The 20,154-nt window shown below is 46.5% G+C and overlaps 1 protein-coding gene across 2 annotated transcripts in view; it reads left to right on the top strand.

Moving 5' to 3' along the window:
- Mglur (metabotropic Glutamate Receptor) overlaps nucleotides 1-20,154 on the top strand; it is a 269,734-nt gene that overhangs the window by 182,638 nt on the left and 66,942 nt on the right. For both annotated transcript variants that reach the window (XM_077684454.1, XM_077684455.1), the window contains exon 3: nucleotides 16,605-16,668. The gene's annotated coding sequence lies outside the window, so the exon portion shown is untranslated. The remainder of the gene's footprint in view (nucleotides 1-16,604; nucleotides 16,669-20,154) is intronic.

Below are 20,154 nucleotides of genomic sequence, written 5' to 3'. Positions count from 1 at the left end.
GAAATGAGGGGCTCGTTGAGGAAATACAGAAACATAGGTCGGCAGTATACAACGCCAAAGGAGGCATAGGGGTGTTGTTAGGCTCTATTTTTTACTACGGTTAATGAAGCTAAGATTTTTTTTTAATAAAAGGAAGAAAGAAAGAAAGAAAAACACGCGCCCAGAGTGGGGACCGAACCCACGCCTTTCGATTAGATCTCGAATGCCTTACCAATTCGGCTATCTGGGCGACTGTGTTCTCCTTCACTTTCTGGGCTATTTATATTTACTAGAAGTGTATCTGACGCTTGAGGGTCAGATACACTTCTTAACTTCATTAACCGTAGTAAAAAATAGAGCCTAACAACACCCCTATGCCTCCTTTGGCGTTGTAAACTGCCGACCTATGTTTCTGTATATATATATATATATATATATATATATATATATATATATATATATATATATATATATATATATATATGAGAAAATGGTTGACGCTGGGAGGAGCAGTCTTCATCTAAGTACTCATCCGTTTTCACCCGTTACTCAGACGAAGACTGGTCCTCCAGTCGAAACGTCAGAAAACCACTGTTTTTGTTTTAAATCGTGAGTCAACCATTTTAATAAATATTTCTTCTGGCTCCACGAGAAGTTTCTTCTACTGCATATATATATATATATATACAGAAAGATAGGTCAGCAGTCTACGACGCCAAAGGAGGCATAGGGGTGTGGTTGGGCTCTTTTCTTTTTTACTACGGTTAATGAAGTGAACATTTTTTTTAAATATACAGAAGAAAGAAAGAAAAACACGCGCCCAGAGTGGCGACTGAACCCACGCCTTTCGATAGGGAAGCAAGTTCCCGAGGAAAGCAAGTTCTGTTTGCTAAAACGTAGGCCACAATCGTGCTTTTACCTTGTTCAAAGTTTTTCTTCTCTTGTGTTCTCTACCGTCTTCAAAGTTCTACTTCTCCCCGAGTAGTCCGAGTGGCGCTGGCTACCACCCCCAAGCGCAGGAAACAAAAACACCTGAACATAAATACCCCAGAAAGTGAAGGCTAAAGTAGCCCCGCCGGTAGCGTAGTGGTTATCGCACCAGACAGGTATCCTGGAGGTCGTGGGTTCGGATCCCACCTGGCGGGCATTTTTTCTCCACTTTCTTATTTTCCAAATTCTTTATCTTAACCAACTACATCCTCCCCTTTGCTTTCTGAGGTTTTCTTGACTGCCAATTCTTATTTCTGTCTTATTTTCAACGAGCCCCTCATTTCCTATTCTGATTCGCTACATGCATAGCGAGGGCCTCTGTTCTGGCAGTCTTGGTGCCATAGGGAGCTTAAGAGGGTTCAACGCTGGTCGACCACTCTCGACATGTCGTAGACGCTCGAGTCACGGCCCGGGGGTTAAAAAGAAGGTCCCCTTCACCCCGAGTAGTCCGAGTGGCGTTGGCTACCACCCCCAAGCGCAGGAAACAAAAACACCTGAACATAAATACCACAGAAAGTGGAGGCTAAAGTAGCCCCGCCGGTAGCGTAGTGGTTATCGCACCAGATCGGTATTCTGGAGGTCGTGGGTTCGGATCCCACCTGGCGGGCATTTTTTCTACACTTTCTTATTTTCCAAATGCTTTATCTTAACCAACTACATCCTCCCCTTTGCTTTCTGAGGTTTTCTTGACTGCCAATTCTTATTTCTGTCTTATATATATATATATATATATATATATATATATATATATATATTAGTGTGCCGAACCGGAACTGAACCGAACGGAAAACCGGAAGTGGACCGGTATTTTGAAGGAAATTTATTCGTCCTAGTGTGTACAAACGCGGAAATATATGTACAAACAAAGCGTGTACAAAGGCGTCAGTAGCATTTTTTTCTACAGTCATCGTGCAAACACATTTTTCTGTACCAACATAACACTATATGCCTGATATTTTAATTCTGCTAACGTTTCTTTTTTTTTTTTTTTTTACCTTGCATGTCGCCATTTGGCGCCGTGCAAGAATCCGCCGTAGTAGTCAGGGTAGTTGCAAGGGAGCTCGACTTTACCACACCATTCAGAATGTCGTCAGCTCTGCGTTACACTCATAAAAAATCAGCTGATACAAAATTATCCACTTTGAGCTCCCTCTCCCCCACAAATAAAAGAAAAATGAAAACATTCTGCGAGGTCGAATAAGTTATACGACTGAAATTCATTTTTTTCCTTCTCAAATTCCCATAAAACAGCGTGTTTTACGTACACACGTAGTATCTAAGTCCACTTGCATATGAGGCGTCTTGATATGCAACAGAACGGAAAACTTGCGGTATTGAAAATTGTTCACACCACCGGTTAAAACCAAAGAAAGCACTCATGCGTGTATCTTGTTTGTGTAGACACCAATATTCCTTTTTTTTTGCGTTTGTTGGGAAATATAGCGCTTTCTTATCTTTGGATAGGCCTAACAACTTTATCTGTTTTGATATGAAGCGAAATTTTTGGTACTACGAAACTGTGACGCAATTTTCAACCTACCCACAGCGCTCTGCAGTTACCACCCCTCAAAGGACATTTCAATGCTTACGGGCCCGAATATATCTTCGTCACCATATTCGCAAACCATGCTTTTTTTAATTCTCACCTTAACACGCTATGGAACCACCGGTTGTCGCAATCATGACGACGCGCCCCATCCGACGCCTGACACAGGCCTTCGTCTCCGAAGCACCAGACTTTCAAGAGACCGCTACAGCGTGATTTCTTTAATGTTACACCGACCCCTTCCTCAAATGATTCATGAATGAGTCTAGGGGACAGCAATCCGTCTGGTCTCGTGAGGGTGGAAGCAGAAGAAAAGTGCTTCAAGAACGTTTTCATCAAAAAGGTGGCGCTGCAATAACAAATCATGCAAGGTTCGCTTGGAAATTGGGGATCGCACGAGCGTCGCCCTTTCAGCGTCGGGGCATGCTTTAGATGAGTCGTGATTTGTCTCCATCGCGTATGGTGGAAGTATCGCAATCCCTCGCTTGTGAAACGCCTGCAGGGCGCGGAGGTCATGTAATGGTTGTCCGGTGAACGACCGGCTGTCGGAATATTCTAACAGGGTTACGTTTTGCGCGTATGTTATTGGAAAATTATTCAGAAAATCGTTGGTTTCAAGTTGGATAAAAAATAACGCGTTTCTGTCGAGTATTTCACGGAGGAACGCGGCACGAAATCGGGCGAATGGAACGCCCTTATTTGTACGAAATATAGGTTTTACTAGAGCAAGCTTTATGAAATACTTTTGCTCGTTTGTATGTATGTATGTATGTATGTATGTATGTATGTATGTATGTATGTATGTATGTATGTATGTATGTATGTATGTATGTATGTATGTATGTATGTATGTATGTATGTATGTATGTATGTATGTATGTATGTATGTATGTATGTATGTATGTATGTATGTATGTATGTAGAAAGAGATGCCGGTAGTCTACAACGCCAAAGAAGGCATAGGGGAATGGTTAGACTATTTTTCACCGTTAGTGACGTTACATTATTTTTTTATTAATTACAAAGAAAGAAAAACACGCGCCCAGAGTGGGAACCGAACCCACGCCTTTATATGTATGTATGTATGTATGTATGTATGTATGTATGTATGTATGTATGTATGTATGTATGTATGTATGTATGTATGTATGTATGTATGTATGTATGTATGTAGGGAACGAGAGGGCTTTGAAGATGGTCACCAGATAGAAATAATACTTTGGAGAAGGTAGCGGCCTCAGACCTACATATGTATGTATGTATGTATGTATGTATGTATATATGTATGTATGTATGTATGTATGTATGTATGTATGTATGTATGCAGGTTTTAGCTTCCAAGCCCATGTCTATTTCAAAATATCCTGGTACGCTTTTGAAAAGATTACCATTCAGCCGACACCATGTATTAGTGAGCTCTTGTCTGTAACAATCTTTCGATTTTTGCACAGCCGTTTTGCTTCCCTCAGATACGAAGTGCGTGTTAGTCACGAAACGTCAACGACATAGGTAACAAAATGTTATGCAACGTTGACGAAGTAATTACGCAGTTGCTTAAGTAGCAGCGTACAGCGGGCATGCTTTGTTTTAATTGTTCCGCCTTTTGGCAAGACAGACAGACAGACAGACAGACAGACAGACAGACAGACAGACAGACAGACAGACAGACAGACAGACAGACAGACAGACAGGTGAGGGCAGATAGTAAAGGGAGCAGAGCGATCGATTAAGAGAGCGCATAGGGAAAGAAAGGGGAGAGATAATGAAGAGAGAAAGAGTGGAGAGAGAAGTGAACGTAGGGAAGTTGAACAGGAACGACTGCAGTTATGCAAGCTGTCCCGGTGCCCGCGAATCAGAGGATAAAGCGAGAAAAAGAGAGACGCATTATTGCAGGCCGCATTTAAACGCGGATCGCTTCCCCGTGCGACTATCCCCCGCTTACCGCACTTGCTGGCAGACATCCCTAAAGCGCGCGTTATACACAAGATCGCCTCGGTTTCGCCGTTTTACGCCGTTTCTGGTCACTGTCCTGCGAATACGGCCCGTCGTAAAAACCTGAGCCGGACATGCTCACGCAAGGCCGACGCTTCCTCCTTCTTTGTAGCCGCGTGCGCCGCCACTATTTGCGGGAGAAAGACCACGACGATCGTCCGGCAGCGTGAGAGATGCCGGGGGCGCCTTCGCGAGGGCGCACGGCCTATAACGGCGCTGCTTGAGAACTAACACGGCGACTATACGTGTAAAAGGAGGAGCTGGGGCGGACAGATCCCGAAGCACCATACGGCTGTCCCTTGCCTCGAGGCCTAAGCTTCTGGGGGCAGCAAACGCCCAAGCCATGCGCGGTGCCCAAGTACGGGTCGCTTGACCGTCCGCTTCATTAGGCATGCAGCGAATCAGCAGCTCCCAGTGTCGCGGAGAGCGCGTGGTCGCTTCTCCGCTGTGCTTGCCGAATCGTGAAAGCGTGTGTGGGCCCCTTCTTCGACGACCACGGTGCTCGTCCCGATCTCGTGTCAGTGCTAGCCCCCATTCCCCTTTCCTCATTCTTCCCCGCTGGTCCGACCTTCGAGCCGCATAAAATTGTTTGCTCTCGATGTTTGCGACCTACGCACGGTCGGCAACGGGGTTTCACTCCGTTGTAGCTTTTTTTTTTCTGCCCTAGAAGGCGTTTTAGTTCTGCTAGTGAAGCCTCACGTCAATTCGGATTTTATTCGCTACCGCTCTGGGTCGGGTACTTATAACATCCCCTTTGAGCCGTCTTCCAAGACAAATGTTATGGTTCTACCCGTTTCGAATGGCAATCTTACTTGGATTCACTTTTTATGAGCATAATGCATCGCATCGAGGCTAACAAACTTACTTGCTTCTTCACAATTCGCCCGACTTGGATCATGGGTTCCCCTTTTTTCGAATAAAAAGTACTGATCCTACTCCTGTAACTTTCTTCCTGGGAAGTTGTAAATTTTCTTCCAAGCGTCTACTTCTAACGGCTACAGGCTGCCTGTGGTGTTCTATATTGGTCGGTAAAACGCAGCCAAGGATCAAGAAAGCCAAGTATGCAAACTACGATACGGACCAAGTCCAGAAATACGAAATTAGAAAGCGCTGCTATTTAAATGCTGCATAATTTGTGCATGTGTGCGGGGTTCCTGTCACCCAACTCTGTATCCCCGCGTGTGGACTACTGGCTTTTTCGATTAAACATAGCATTCTCGGATGCCAAGTGACGCTACACTGCATAGGTACAGCAACACTGGAAAGGCTCCCTAGGGCACAAACAATGCTCTCTCACAGGAAAACGATCGGCTGGAACATCTTAATTAATAGGAGTGGCATACGTCATCCATTAGGCGCAAATATGCTAATGATGTTGATGATAGCGAAGCGAGTAATCTGCTATTTTTTGAGATTTTGAGAATACTACTATTTGTCGGAGTTACATCAGCATACGACGTATCTGTATACGTCGGAGTTACATCTGCATGCTCTACATCTGCATACGCATTCCTTCTTCGTCATCGACGCTTGTATTGTCTTATCGAGAACCGTTCGCAATTTTCGAGTAATCGTTTTGACATAATCGAAGAACGGTTTCACGCAGGCGCCGGCCGCGTGTCCAGAGATCTTGTCAGAGCTTTTCGGTCGACCAACCGGTCTACGGGGAAATGCATTAGTTTCTTAACAGGACGTCATCGGTCCCATGAAGGATACTTTCCCGTACGAAAAACAGTCGCGTCAAGAGCGCGTGCTCCCAGCAAAACGGCAAAGTCTGACACAATTCCTGTCTGATACACGTGACAGCTTTACAGGTAGAACGCGCGAGGGAAGGGCTCCCGTGCTGGAGCGCTTATTGACGAGCTCGCATTGTCTACGCAGCCGGGTATCCAAGTTTCGGCGTTGAATCACCCGTCAAAAAAGTGTGGGAATGTAAAATGTGGAGGCGGGACTCGCAAGCGACTACTTGATCTCAACGAAGCGTGCTGGCGCGGCACGCTGTATCGTCGCGCAACGCCTCCAGTAAAACACGGGCGAAAAAAGTTTGAAGAAAGGCACAGGAGGAGGTGCAAGTGAAGCGCGGAAGAAACTTTTGCGTTTACAGCAGTGGAAAGAACAATAGGGAACTCTCTCAAGCGAGACAGCTCGATTTTGTGTTCACGTGTTGTTTATTATTTTTTGTTCTCTGATTTATTTCCTTTTTTGTTCTGTAGAGTTACATTGTAGTTTTAAATACCGCACTTGTGAACGAGCGGGGATGGTGGATTTTGTCTTCTTTTGTTTTGAAACAGCGCACAAAGGATTTTCTTTTTCGTTTTTGTAATCGCTTGACGCCCCTCGGCGTTATCTGCCTTCCTTTCTTTCTCTTTTTCTCACTTTGGTAACGTCGCTTGCTTAACAAGGCCTGCGGGCTTCTTGCTCACTCTTGGCCTTGTCAAGTTGTCTTCCACCTTCCACCTTCATTTGGCCGCTTTTGTGGTTTTTGCGCTAATGGCCATAAATCCTCCTACGCTGGCGTGCAGTTTTTCTTTCTCGAACGAGGCATTGAGTTCGCCTGCCCTACACGGCACCATCACTAATTTGTCCCTATCTTATATTTTCCTCTTTCGCTTTTGTTGTATCGCAGCGTGCGAATCACCTGTCTTGCAACTAATGTTCCGCACAACGCTTTGCTGAAGCCACGTATTGAAGTAAACAAGCCTATACAAAGGCGCAGTGGTAAGCTATTTGGAAAGTGAAACTTGCGAAATTGTTAATACATTTTCAAGACGGTTCTGCCCAACACGAGAGAACCCATATCTTAATTGTCATACTCGTCTCCCATGAGCAGCTCTCGGGAAGGCAAGTACGGTGCGCAACACCCGTGTCTATAACACCGAGTTCAACTTCAACTAGTTACCTCGCAAGACTGCGGACTCAAACTTCTCACAAAAAAACGTTGAGGTCAAAATATATGGTTAAGACTTCAGAATGACACAATAGTTTTCTTCAAATGCTTTTCGGCCTAGGGAAGATAAGGCTATCAGTACGAAACCGGTGTTATAGACAAGTGTGTTGCCCTCTGTGCAAGGGGTGGCACGGTAATTTTAATAGCATGCGTAAACTACTCAGGCAAAGTAACAGGAAGTGAACCGGAAATGATGCTCCGAGTGTATATCGTTCAGGCCGCATGCGTGCATTTGCGGCAAGCTTTCGTATGCTCTATCACTCCCCTTATCTCTGTCGTATGCTTTGCGCTACTGATAACGGGTTGCTGAATTACGGCAGCTTGTTGCAGTAGCTTGACAACAGCGACGGCTCTCCGTGCGCGTTCGCCGTTGCCGGCGCGCGACCGCTTGCGACGCCAAATGGCGCACATTCCGCGCATGCGCTATCAGGGAACTGGTCATCACAACGTTACAACTCAAGAACGGCACCACCTCATGTAGTGTATCACTCCGACAAAGCGCCGGACCCGTGACGTCAGTGCGCGCGCGTTTTAAAAGGGGTTTGCTATGAATGCGTGATATCGTCTGCCTTGTCTCACGCAGTTTGTTTGTCGTCACTGGAGTCGTTTATAAGCATATTGAGTCCAAAAAATCACGGGAACGGCTCATGCCATGTTCAAAATATTCCCAGTAACGCCCTACTTGCTCCGCGCGGAGAAACATCCGGCTACGGTGATAAGGCACAGCGGCAACTTCCGGTGCCGTTCTTAAGTTGTCACCGAGTATAGGGGAAACATTCCACGTTTGCAGTGAGGGAAAGAAAGACAAGCTTTGGGCAGGTGGGGTCAGCGGGACGATACAAGAAAATGCTACTTATTTAGAAAGAAAATGCTCAGTCAGAAAACTTTCCGCCTTGTTTTAACAATAAATGTACCAGTATTTTATGGTTGGATGGCCTCCAACAGCGGTTTGATGTTTCCACACGCTTCTAAGTTGTTACCGACTGAGCTTAACGTGGTAATTATACGATTTTCATTTTTAATTATCTTATAATCGACTAAACACCTCCCGGAGGGACTGAATATAGCCAAAAGGGACAGAAATTTACCAGGCCGCCTTGTCCGTTTTTTTTTTCTTTGTTTTTGACAAAGGTATGAATTGAAGTCGATGCAGAAAATAAGGGCGGTGATGGAAAGTTCTGTTAAACTTCTCAGCATTTGTCGCAACCCCAAGGAACATTAACTGGTATTTGCAGCATGACTTAAAAGGGCAAGTATTTTTTTGTTTTGTTTTTTGCTGGGTGATCGTCATTTCAAGTTCCAGCTTCGCCTCTGAAACCATTTCGAACCAACGTCGCGCTTTTTCTACCAACCGTCTACAATAAAATGATGCTGAACCCGCTCAACGCGGAATTAATTCATCTTTTAATCTATCGATTGTTACACGATGTTTCATCGCAAATTATTATTTCCCGAATTATCCTACTTCGTCGTTTAGCAACGCTGAAATTATCCTGGAGAAGATGGAGGCGACCGGCCCAGCAATTAGGGTGGAACCTACATGCAAATCCGAAGGATAGCTTGAAACCGTGCATTGTGAAAATGGTATACAGAAGTGCTGTGAGCACAGCATAGATGACATTGTTCAGAACGTCGTGAAATACTTTTAGTAATTTTACTTTTATTTCTTTTTGGGCTCAAAATTGTGAGATAGAGCGCTTTATGCGATGAAAACGCTCGAGGGACCGCTGCGAGAGAAATAATTAAATAAGGCATTGTCTTCGGGGATGACAATGTGCTCCACATCTATGAGATTTTCTGACGCGTTTTCTGTTCTGTTTTTCGGGTCGTGCGAGATAGCTGGCACGGAGCGGGCAATATTTGTAAGTGCTTCCAGAGAAACGAAATATTTCCAAACCAAGTGGCAAAATTATGCGTGCTCAGCGTTTCTTTCAGCGGTGCGGATCAGGGCGGAAAGTTTCTTCTCCTATATGCCTACTTCCTTTCTTCGCTGTACAATCGCTTTTGTATGCACAAAATTCAGAATAATCCCGCGTTAGGTGTGACTGGAAAAGGGGACAATTCCAGCCGTCTGCCATCTGCAGCATACAGATTATTAAAAAAAAAACTTCTCCGCAACTGACAGTACAGGGTTACAAATACTTGGATGTTGTACTTCACGTCAGAATTTAAATTACACGCCTATGTGCATGCCACGGGACATAATTTTTCCGGAAAATGTAATGTAGAATTAGTTGTAACCCCTGCACTGCAGGGTATATATATGCGTCTAGGTTATGCATTACACAGCGTAAAAACAAATGAGAAGATTACGAGGACACTTGAGCACTCTTTGATACCATGAATACGAAAGCATTGGTGTGATATTGCCGAACGTGTTCACTCATTAACCCAATCACCTTTTTCTACTTGTATCTCTTAACAGCGAAGCTGTTGTCACTGGTCGTAATTGCCGCGTTGCGAAAAACTCCCTGAGCACACACCCAGTTAGGGGGATTGGCCAAGATTTAAAAAAAAACATAAAAGAAAAACTCCACCGTTTGCCGTAATCGTGGCAAAACTTGCTCGGAACGAGAAAGACACGTCATACTGTACGCCGCTCGTTCGTTCGTCCTCGTGTCGTCGTGCGCATGCGCTCTGTACCGTAAAAGAGCCCTCGCGCCCGGCATCGTCTAGAAGACACCCTACTTAAGAGAAGTCACCGCGGCCGCCGCATTCTCTAGAAGCCATTATGGATAATTGGAGACATGGCTACAAGTGCGCCACTCCTTCCCGAGATGACTTGAAGATCCCGCCACCGCTGCCTCGAGTCGATGACGAAAAGCTGGTGCAAGTCTACAATGCCGAGGATGACTTTGCATTCACCCCTCGTCGCGAAGAAAACGACGACCTCTTCGAGGCATATGACGACGATTATTAGCACCGAGACTATGCAAATAAACAATTGTACTTAAACTAAACTATGTGTCCGGCAACGCTCACCTACAAAAGCTTCGCCATTCAAGTCGTGCGCTGGAGTGCAAGATTCCATGAATGTTTTCCTTCTTCATGGTATCCTGACTGAAAGTGTTGGCCAATCGCTCTTGTTAGCCAAATATTGTTTCGGTAAGAGTTGCCTATGCAGCAGCTATTTTGGTGCATAGTCAACCTGCCTATGCGAATACCCGCGCAACCTAACTTTACTTTGCGTATCCGTAACGGTTGCCGCTACGAAGGGCAAAACAACGCCAAACTCATCGTACGTCAAGCTGCAGATACCAGTTGACGCCGTGAACGATCCAAGCGTGACGTCACTAAAAAAATTGCAGTGGATTAGCTCGGCTATGCCAGGATATACGTAGCGTGAGATAAGGTTCAGCTGGTTATTCTGAGGTTTCCTGGTTGTCTAGGATTAGCTTATTATCATGCTTACTGCTGCTAAAACGTCTTCCAATCCAATCCAATCCAATCCAGTCCACTCCAGTCCAGTCTGGTCCAGTCCAATACAGTCCAGCCCGGTCCAGTCCAGTCCGGTCACTGTTCCTCGTGCATGCGCAGCACGGCTCTCCAAGACCCACGCGAGACGGCTATCAAGCGGCTCCGTTGCAGCGTCAGACTTGGCTACCCCGCAACGGAGGCGCACAGCTGGGCACAAGACGGCGCCTGTGCGTCTGCCGCCGCTATGACGTCACTCCGGAATGCGCAGACCGGCGAATGTGCAGACCAAATTCTCTGCACATCCGTACTCAAATTTGATTGAAATCCAATACAATCCAATTTAATCCAATCCAAATCCAATCCAAGCCAATCTAATTCAAGCCAATGCTCCTCGCGCTTTCTCACAACAGCCCTTCAAGGTCCACGCGAAACTGCTCAACCTCGGCCAGTGTAGCTTACGCTACAAAAACGCCAGGCCGGCACGAACTTGCGTTCGCACTGCTGGCTCGCCATCTGTCGGAACAGGTTCGTATCGAAAAACAAGAAAAATATGGGAGAACGCACTTTGCTGCTGCCCTAATTAGTACTTTTCTATTTATCATGCTCAAATTATGTAGGTCTGGGTACATGTCTCTAAAATACGATTTTAAGTCGAAGGACCCAACACATCCCTTATGTTCATTTTTAGTCAGCTAGAGCTTTCAAGACGTAGGGGCGTTGGGGATGTGCGCTCGTTTCTCAGTTAGGAGGCCCTGGGGTCGATTGCAAAATAGACGCAGATTTCCTTTCTTCGATTGCCAGATGGACCTTTATTTGCAGCCCAATTACTTGCGTTTTCATTGTGCCGTCAGCCATTTAGCCTGCCATCTCCTGGTTACGAGGCCGACGACCGTTTCGACCCAAAGGGTCAACTAATGATTTCGCATTAAAAACACGGCAGCCGAAGCGATAAAACTAGACTAAACGGTCGGCCTATCAGCAGCACCACATCTGCTGCTCCGCGTCTGCGCAACAAAAAAATAAATAGATACAAGACTAGAAAAGAAAAAAGAGGCTTGTCGCCTCCTGGCATCTCTCCCCAGGAGAAGGACGGGGCAGTTCGCAATCGTTTGGCGAGGAAGATACTGGCCGAAGGAGCGACGGACTGGGCGTTGTGCGGGACGAAGACGGAAGCAACCGCTGCCGGTGACAGCCACGAGGCCAACAACAGCAGCGGCAGCAGCAGCAAGAGGAGCGTGCGGCCCGGCCCATCTGGCGGTGAAGACTGCCGCAGCCACCGAGCAGGGGGGAGGAGCATTAGGGGCCACCCGAGCATTCAGAGCGCCGGTTCGGTTTCGCCGATGTCCCGGGCACCTCCGACAAGCGCGGGCCAAGGCCGTACACTCCGACCACCTCGGGGGAAAGAGGGCGCTCCCATCGGAAACGAGCTGTAGGAGAAGATCAAGAGCGGCTATACTAACGACCGTTTCCTGCGATGCGGCGTGCTCGCGTGTTGCTTGTTTGTGTGTGCGGGTGTTTGAGAAAGATGGAGAATCATTTCTCTCTTCGGTCCACGGGAGGTGTACGAGGGAAGCCGTCTCGTCGTTCGGCTCACTGGGCGCAGGGGGGAAGTCCGGTATGCTTCCCCGCACTCGGGAAGACACGTGGAAGCGGTAATGCTGCCCAGCAACGCGCGACAAGCAGGACGACGAGCCAGGCGGGAAAAACAAATAAACGGGGGGCCGAGCTCGGGGTGTGGCACCGTGTCGCGGTTCTGGCCCTGTATTGCGCCACGCGCCGCTGGCGTTGTGCGAGTACGGCCGGAGGGTGGAATCCTGGGGCCTCTCTCTCCAGGTTGGAGCGGAGCCGTCTTCTTCTCGACACCGGGGTTGTCCGCGCTGATTACCGCCTGTATCCCTGCTTCGGACGTGTGTCACCACCGTCGCGACAAAACGAGCGGTAGAGAGAAGAAAAGTAAGCGAGTAGAACTCGAGAGAAAATATTCGGTTCCCGTCCATCTGGGTTCCTTCTCGCTTTGCGCCCTTCCCCAGCTGCCTGTCTATGCTCTCCTTTCACATACTCGTCCTCTGAGAGCCTCTGTATTGTCTTAGCATCTCGCTCTTTCTTTTCTTTTTTTTTTTTTATCTTCTGGCCTTTGAGGGCTGAACGAGCAGATGTGGAAGTTCCCCGGGATGAAAGCCGGCCCCGACGCTCCTTGTCTACGTTGTACTTGGCTTGTTTATACTGGAACATCTTGGCCGGTTTTCCCTCCTGTGATTGAAGTTCGAGGTCCAGAGTGTCGTTTTTCGGTGTCCTCATTCTTCCTGTGCAAGTGGCTCTTTTACGCCTCCGAAGCTGGCAAATCGGTGCGGGGTAGTTTTAACAGCGAAGCTGTTTAGCTAATCGTAGTTTTGCGTGTCCGCAGTTAAAAATGCCAAGAAATTGCCTAGCGCGCGCACGTGCGGGCGCGCCTCGCCGCGACCGCCGGGCAGTTAACAAAACCAGGAAAATGCCTAGCGCTTGTGTGTGCGTTCCCCGCGATGACCGCCGAGCGTCCCCGGCGCACGTTTGTCAAGCAAAGCACACCCACTTAAAGAAATTGGCTAAGATTCACCACCAACAACAACAACAACAAAAAAAAACTCCAGTGTTTGCCGGTTTCATGGTAACACTTGCTCGGAACGAGAAGGACACGTCATAGCGAGATGTACAGTGACGTCCAAGGTGATGTCCAATGATTGTTACTTCAAATACATGAACGAAGCTCACCCTTATAGCAACAAAGTTGAAGTAAAGGTAGTTTCGACAGCGAATAAGTATATCGGCTGCAGTCGTAGACTTAAACCGTCGTGATGGTTGTGAAGGTTGCGTAGAGCTTCACTACCTTCAAGTCTTACACGTTAGTGGGAGTATCCTTCAGTTTTTAAGCCAGAAATAAAATAAAATGCCCGTGTCTTTTCTATAATTTACAGTGTAAGATTCACTCACATTGTTTCCGCCTAGTTTCTATCGAGGATAAATATTAAGGATGGTGTCCGTAGCTGACCTCAACTGCTTGTTGGTAACACACCGATTGCGAAAACGCGTGATTTTCAAATAATTGCTGAACCATCTACAGTTAACACTATCTAGGCCAATTTACCTCGCACCTGGGCAATCAAAACGTCAACAGAAACAATCCAGACGACGTAAATAGCCTGGAAAAGGGAGAAATTATAGTATTTCTACCAAGGTGGCTGTGCTGTAGCTGAAGTCTAAGTTGTTCCATACTGCATAGTGTTCGCCCGTTGAAAAGCAAACCAGTAAGGCTTCGAATACACTATCACGCAAGTAATTACCTCAGTGCCGCTGTTGTTGTGGCTACAAACAAATATTTGAAACTTCAAGATCGATCCGATGCCTGCACGCTGTCAGAAGCTTCGTGTTGGTGTCCGCAATCCGAAAGACTCTTGAGATACGCCCAGAAGCCTTCAGTAAAGGGAAAAGTTCGGTCATGAATCACAACTTGGTCGTAAACCAAGCCTCCTTGGAATCGCGGGGCTTGATATGCTGAATTTGAAAGGGCTCACGCGAGCTGCCGTGACAGGGGTTAGCATATGCAACACGCAACCTTGCTGTCGGTCGCGGTAAGAAAGTGCACGTCCATAAATCGAAATGGTTGAACAAGTAACCAGGTCTACCAACCAAGCGTAACCTCATTTATAAAGCTGCGTGTTTTGTATGCCATGGAATAGATACAATGGTGTTTTATGGCAGCCGAGCCTGCCGGAAAAAGACATACAAAAGCTCTTATTTCATGCCGATACGCGCGTTTTATCGGCCTGCGAGATAACTTTATTGCACGCTGCACCACAATTACAGATTAGTAAGGGGCTTGCATTCAAACGACGATCGTCGAAAAAAATCAGCTAGCTACGGAATGTTTGCACCTTTGGTATTCTCCTTGTACCTCGCTCATCTAACGCAGTGCCGCACAACTTCTTAGTTTCGGAAAACATTGTTTTATTTCAACAGGACGCAAATAAATAGCGCCTAGCTCGTTGCTGTAACAGCGATGTAAGGAGGCGAGCAAGCCAAACCGAGAGTGGACTTTTGCAAGAGCAGGTAGATATGCCATGCCTTTCAGCTCCCGTAAAGCTGAGGCTCTAGTTGTCAGTTGGTCAGGACTGGAAGTTGGGCTAGTTGGTGTTGACTTACAAACATTTTACCAGAAAAAAAAAGACAGGGACCGAAAAAAAAAAATAAACAGGACAATCTAGCGATTGTCTTTTTTACTTGTCTCTAGGTCCCTGTCTTTTTTCGCTGGTTAAATGGTTCACAGTCAGTTGGTCACTTCGACAACTTCACTTGGTCTAATATCTATTTGGGTGTGAATACACCCATGCCCACGCAGATTTACTTTTCTTTGCGCACTATAAAAAAGCGGGAATAGAACGAGTACTTTTACGACGTCCCATGTGTGGGATCTGTACCCAGGTGAAATGCAGGATGAGACGCTCGATCGCGGCCTGGGTGACGGTTGCCCCTGGCGAAACGAGGTCTCCCTACTTCGACAAATTCGTATCTTCCACGTAGTAACGAGCATCGCAACAAGTTCATCCCTCTTGCATCACTAAACCCTCTTCTCACCCTAGTCTTCCTCCTTTTAATCACAGCGGAAAAATATCTTTATGCTCGCGATCCGTGCCGTCATCGTCAAGCTATAAGGAAAGCGTGAGGCAAGAAAACAGAATCATCCGTTCAACTCGGTTCCCATCTTATTGGGTCGCATCGCTGGTGCAACCACAGAAATAAACGAGCCGCCTTTCAACGAAAGGCGGACCCCAGAATCCTTTCACCGAGTGCGACGCCCACCGGCGGCAGGTGCACCCGGTGGTATTCACCGCTCGCTGGCATCTCTTATTCCTAAACCTATACTCGGCCGGAGTTCTTTCTCCTGGCTGCCGGAGAGGTTGGCCGAATGGCGCACTGCGTTGAACCTTCCGCCTCTCTGTGCATATCTTTTTGGGTCCTTTTACTACATTCTGTATCATCCATTCGTCTTTCTGTGCAGTTACCAGCTGAAACATTTTCTGGGTATCACCCCTGGCGACGCATTCATGTGTGCTTATTCGGGCTAACAGTGCAAAAAACGGAAACGTGGGGGTTTGTATTCTCTTTTTTTTTGTCCCGTTGAAGAGTTTCCTAACAACTATTCCACTCTGCAAAACTTTCGGAGCTCCATACTTTTTTTCATTCCTGCCACGCCAAATGTACTTTGAGTATTCACTTTGCCGATGCAGCTTGCAACCGGACGTTATGGGAAAAGCTGTGTGCATATATGAACGCACGAATAACTAGCCATGCTAAATGTCGAGGTAAGACTGGAATTTCGGTAAGCCTAGCGTTGAAGCAGAATAGCTATAGTAGGTTGACTGGCCGGTGATGTTCTTTAACTAACTCTACATGCAATATGACTGCTTAAATTCTAATAGAATCAGGTTACACGGAGAACGTTGGGTGGCTGCTGACCGCCTACAAATCTTTCTTGCCCGAGTCGCGCTGTAGCATTTATCGAGTAGGGCACCCCCTTATTTCAATATGCGAGAAAAAAAGGACGAGTAATGCTTGATCCTTGCCACTGATGAGTTAAAAATACCGCGCGGTTGAAAATGTACAGTATAAAAACGTCAGCAAAACCGAGTTGGTGATCTGTACTTTACAATCAGTGTTGGAACTAGATTCGTAACGCTTATTCACTGCACTCTTTTCCAGGTTTAGCCACCAGACTGCCTTGATGTCTCGTCTAGTCATTCGGAGGCTCGCTTCTCCAACGCTTGTGAGTACCTACCCCGTGTGATCGTCAAGTTGCCGTACTTATACCACCGGAAGCATTCTTGATTGACTGTGGGGATCGTAGTACAGTCAAAACTGGATGTAACGGAGCTCTCTGTAACGAATTCCAGGATTTAACGAAGTTTTTCAATTCCCCATTGTCACCCCCATGGAAGCCCGTGTGTTTCCGACCTGTATTTAATGAAGGCATTGCGACGGTTAACCTTGGTTTAACGAATAACGCTGACAAGTCATTCTTTTTGGGCTTTTTCTGAAAAATTGGCTGGCCTGCGCCATAAAAACCCAATCATCATCATCATCATGAAAAATTGGCTGGATTTTTAGCGAACTTCAGCCGCACCGCAACCTACCGTGCGCTTCCACATGAAAGTACAGTGTCGATTAGATGCTATAGGACTAGATGTCGGCGTGTATTTGCGCGCCTCTACTGCTATCTGTGAAGTCGGTTCGTCAGTGATGAGTTCTGCTCCCAGAAAACGAGGAGTTTTTCTCTTTGCAAAACAAGCTCGTAATTTTAAATGCCGTCTCCGCCCGGGACATTCTCTTAGCTAGCACCCTCTCCACAATTATGAGTGCGGAAAAGACGCACTTTCGGCGCAAGTTTGGTTCTCCAAACGCGCTAAGGTTCCCAAAATCGTCAAAAGGCAAAAATGATACTTGAGTTGCGTTTGTGAATACGGGGGTGAGTGCCCTTGCTTTTTCGGAGTGCCGTATAGTGACTAAGCCCGAAGGAAAGCAGCCGGAGCAAATAACGGCGTTTATCACGGTGAAATGAATCCTTAAAGGGTGAAATAATCGGCAGTGATGTCTAGCATTTTTGTTTCATTCCTGCTTCATTCACGCGAGCCTTAACTCAAAACCTGCATGTAGCGAACAATTTAGATTTTTTTCAACGTCGTTATATCCAGGTTTAAGTGTATTTGTATGTAGGTGGTCGTTTCATTTCATCGACTTTCTATTAATCAGGGAGCACGAGATTCCGTAGTGACGTCTCGCACCCCACAATGCAGTGTGTAGCCGCTCTGGTTTTGTTGTTACTCCGATACTCTTTGCTATTGCGTCCAGAGTTCTTGCGCACAAAAAAAGTGCTTTAAGCTTTCTCCAACAGCATACGCAGCTTTCTCGGAGAAGAAAGCTCAAGCATAAAAAATGAAGTACTTTTAGTGGAGCCAGAAATGGTGGATTGACTGTCTCTGTTTTCTTTCTTCGATCAGAATACTCGGATGCATTCACCGTCTGAAGTGTTCTTGAAGTGAGGAGCTAGCTTATATAGAGAAATGGCCGGTTGTTTGGAAACCTGGAAGTGGTTGAAGGAATTTATTTTGGAGCTTCAGATAAGTGGTGCGCAGTCCCCGCAAATCTTAACTTGCGTGCTTTGCCACCCTAATGATTTTTTTTTAAAGGCGCCCGTAAAAGTTTATGGTTAAAAGGAGCAACAGCTCGCGATATGCGCTGTTTCTTCTCTTGCCAGCGCCCACCTCAATGTTATTTCCTACGTACACGGTGTTTCACACCCCCTGAAGAAGATAGGCGGCAAGGCAGGAATGCGGACAATTTTTTCAGCGCCTAACAAACTAGCCACCTTGGGCGCAACGGTCAATGATGGAAAGGGTCCCAGGGCTACATGTGGGAAAAAGCATGAAAAACAATATTTTGAATGCATGGACTGTATAGTGTACGAGATCGTACTTTTGTGCGCGCGGGTCCATGGGGGCCAGAGTGGCAGGTGCGTTAACGACCGTCTTCGTGAGCACGCAAATAACATGCGCACAGGTACAGGAAGCAATCTTGCCTTACACTGCAAGAATTGCAAAAAGCAAAAATTGATATCCCATGCTCAACGAAACCCGCACCTTAAAACGGCATCGTGACGCCCGATCCCGCGAAATCTTTGAGGCTTCAGTCATTAGCATTAAGGGGGAGGGATGCGTGAGTTCGCCTTCCGTGGCACCCTTTAAGCGGGAGATTGAGTGTCTGGCGGGATAAAAAAAAAAAGGTTCTGGGTGTTTTATCGCCTTTTAGAGTCGACACCGCTTTTTAAGCTCTTTGTTTATCTCGGTTTTCTTTCTCATACTGGCGTGTGGTTGCGTTGTTTCAGTCTTATATTTATTGCCAACTCTAATAAAATTTGACCAGTTGCTCGTCAGCGCTAGTGTGTGTTGGCCCTCTCTCTGCCCGAGTTTTTCGCGCTGTTTCCTAAGGTATCATGTGTACCCAACTAGCCCAAAGTCAAGCTTTAGAGCGCGCGATATGCTGAGCACGAGAAACACAGCTGCGGCCTCAGCAAGCGAGCATCCGGATTATTCGTTTTTCCTTTCCGTTAAAGACTGAAAATAAAATAGCCATTTAAGAGCAATTGGCAGGTGATTCCCGTGCTGTAATAAAGGGGCACCGGGCGTGAAGGGTCTGTTTAAGTAGCGTGCATTGTCTCTACAAAAAAACATCAACATGACTAATTGAAAATCACATTTATTCCTAATAAAAGAAATGATCATCATTATTGCCGTTCTAAAAAGACTACAAATATTTTGTCTTCATGCGAGTAGTAAAAATAATGACTACCTAAGCTTTGACCGTCAACATGTTTACTGCACCTGTCGGATCAATCCAAATGTTTATAGTCTCTCTCTTTTGTAAACCATTTCCAGTCCGCGCAAGTAGCTTCTAAGCAAGTACTGCCGCGTCAATGTTCTTCAGATTATCGCAGCCGAATACCCGCCTGAGTGGGTCAGGGGTCTGCTTGCGCTGCTGAGTGCGAGGTCCCATGTTCGATTCCTGACTATCGAGGCTGTTTATTTTTTCTGAAGGATGAAAAATAAAATAAAACATGTGCCGACAAGCTGTCACCTTATATAATGATCCGCTTGTTTAAAGGAATCGGTAGTGCCCATCTGCAGCGCACTTCATATCTGAGGTGTGGCTTCAGCGTGTAAAAGACTAATTTATTTATATGTGGTAGGCGCGCTGGTCGTACCAGCAGAGTTCGCCACAAGGCAATTTTTTGTTGCCCGACTACCGAACGATTAACCATTGGTGGCACGCCTTAATGCATATTCCAACCTACGCCTGAAGGGGGTCTATTTTTTTTTTATTTGAAAGTGGCCCTTCAAGGCCTGTGTGTAGCCTGGTGTCGTGGCTCCCTCCACTAACTTGTGTCGGAGGTTCAAGGACTATAGCAATTCCACCAGGCCATCATGTGTGGCCTTGACTTCGTGTTCCAGTGGCTGCAAAACTACTGTGGAATCATCAACGACGATTTGGCTGGTGAAGATGCCCGGTCAAGCCACGTCACTGAACGCACCGCGCCTTGCTTCAGTTATCAAGAGCTGATGCCCCGATGCCGGTTAGTTCTACGCACACACGAATACACTAAAGCAATAGAATTCAGCTGGCATTGCGAAATCTCGGCTGGACGTCCTGGATCGTCTACTGCAGCGCCGTCTCCGGCCTGGGCTGTGTCTATCCCGGT

This window comes from Haemaphysalis longicornis, unplaced genomic scaffold (genome assembly GCF_048455015.1).
Source record: "Haemaphysalis longicornis isolate Haplotype H1 unplaced genomic scaffold, Haemaphysalis longicornis Haplotype H1 scaffold_9, whole genome shotgun sequence".
Classification (NCBI taxonomy): domain Eukaryota; kingdom Metazoa; phylum Arthropoda; class Arachnida; order Ixodida; family Ixodidae; genus Haemaphysalis; species Haemaphysalis longicornis.
The sequence above is the reverse complement of the archived record's forward strand: the minus strand, read 5'-3'. Positions and strand labels throughout refer to the sequence as shown.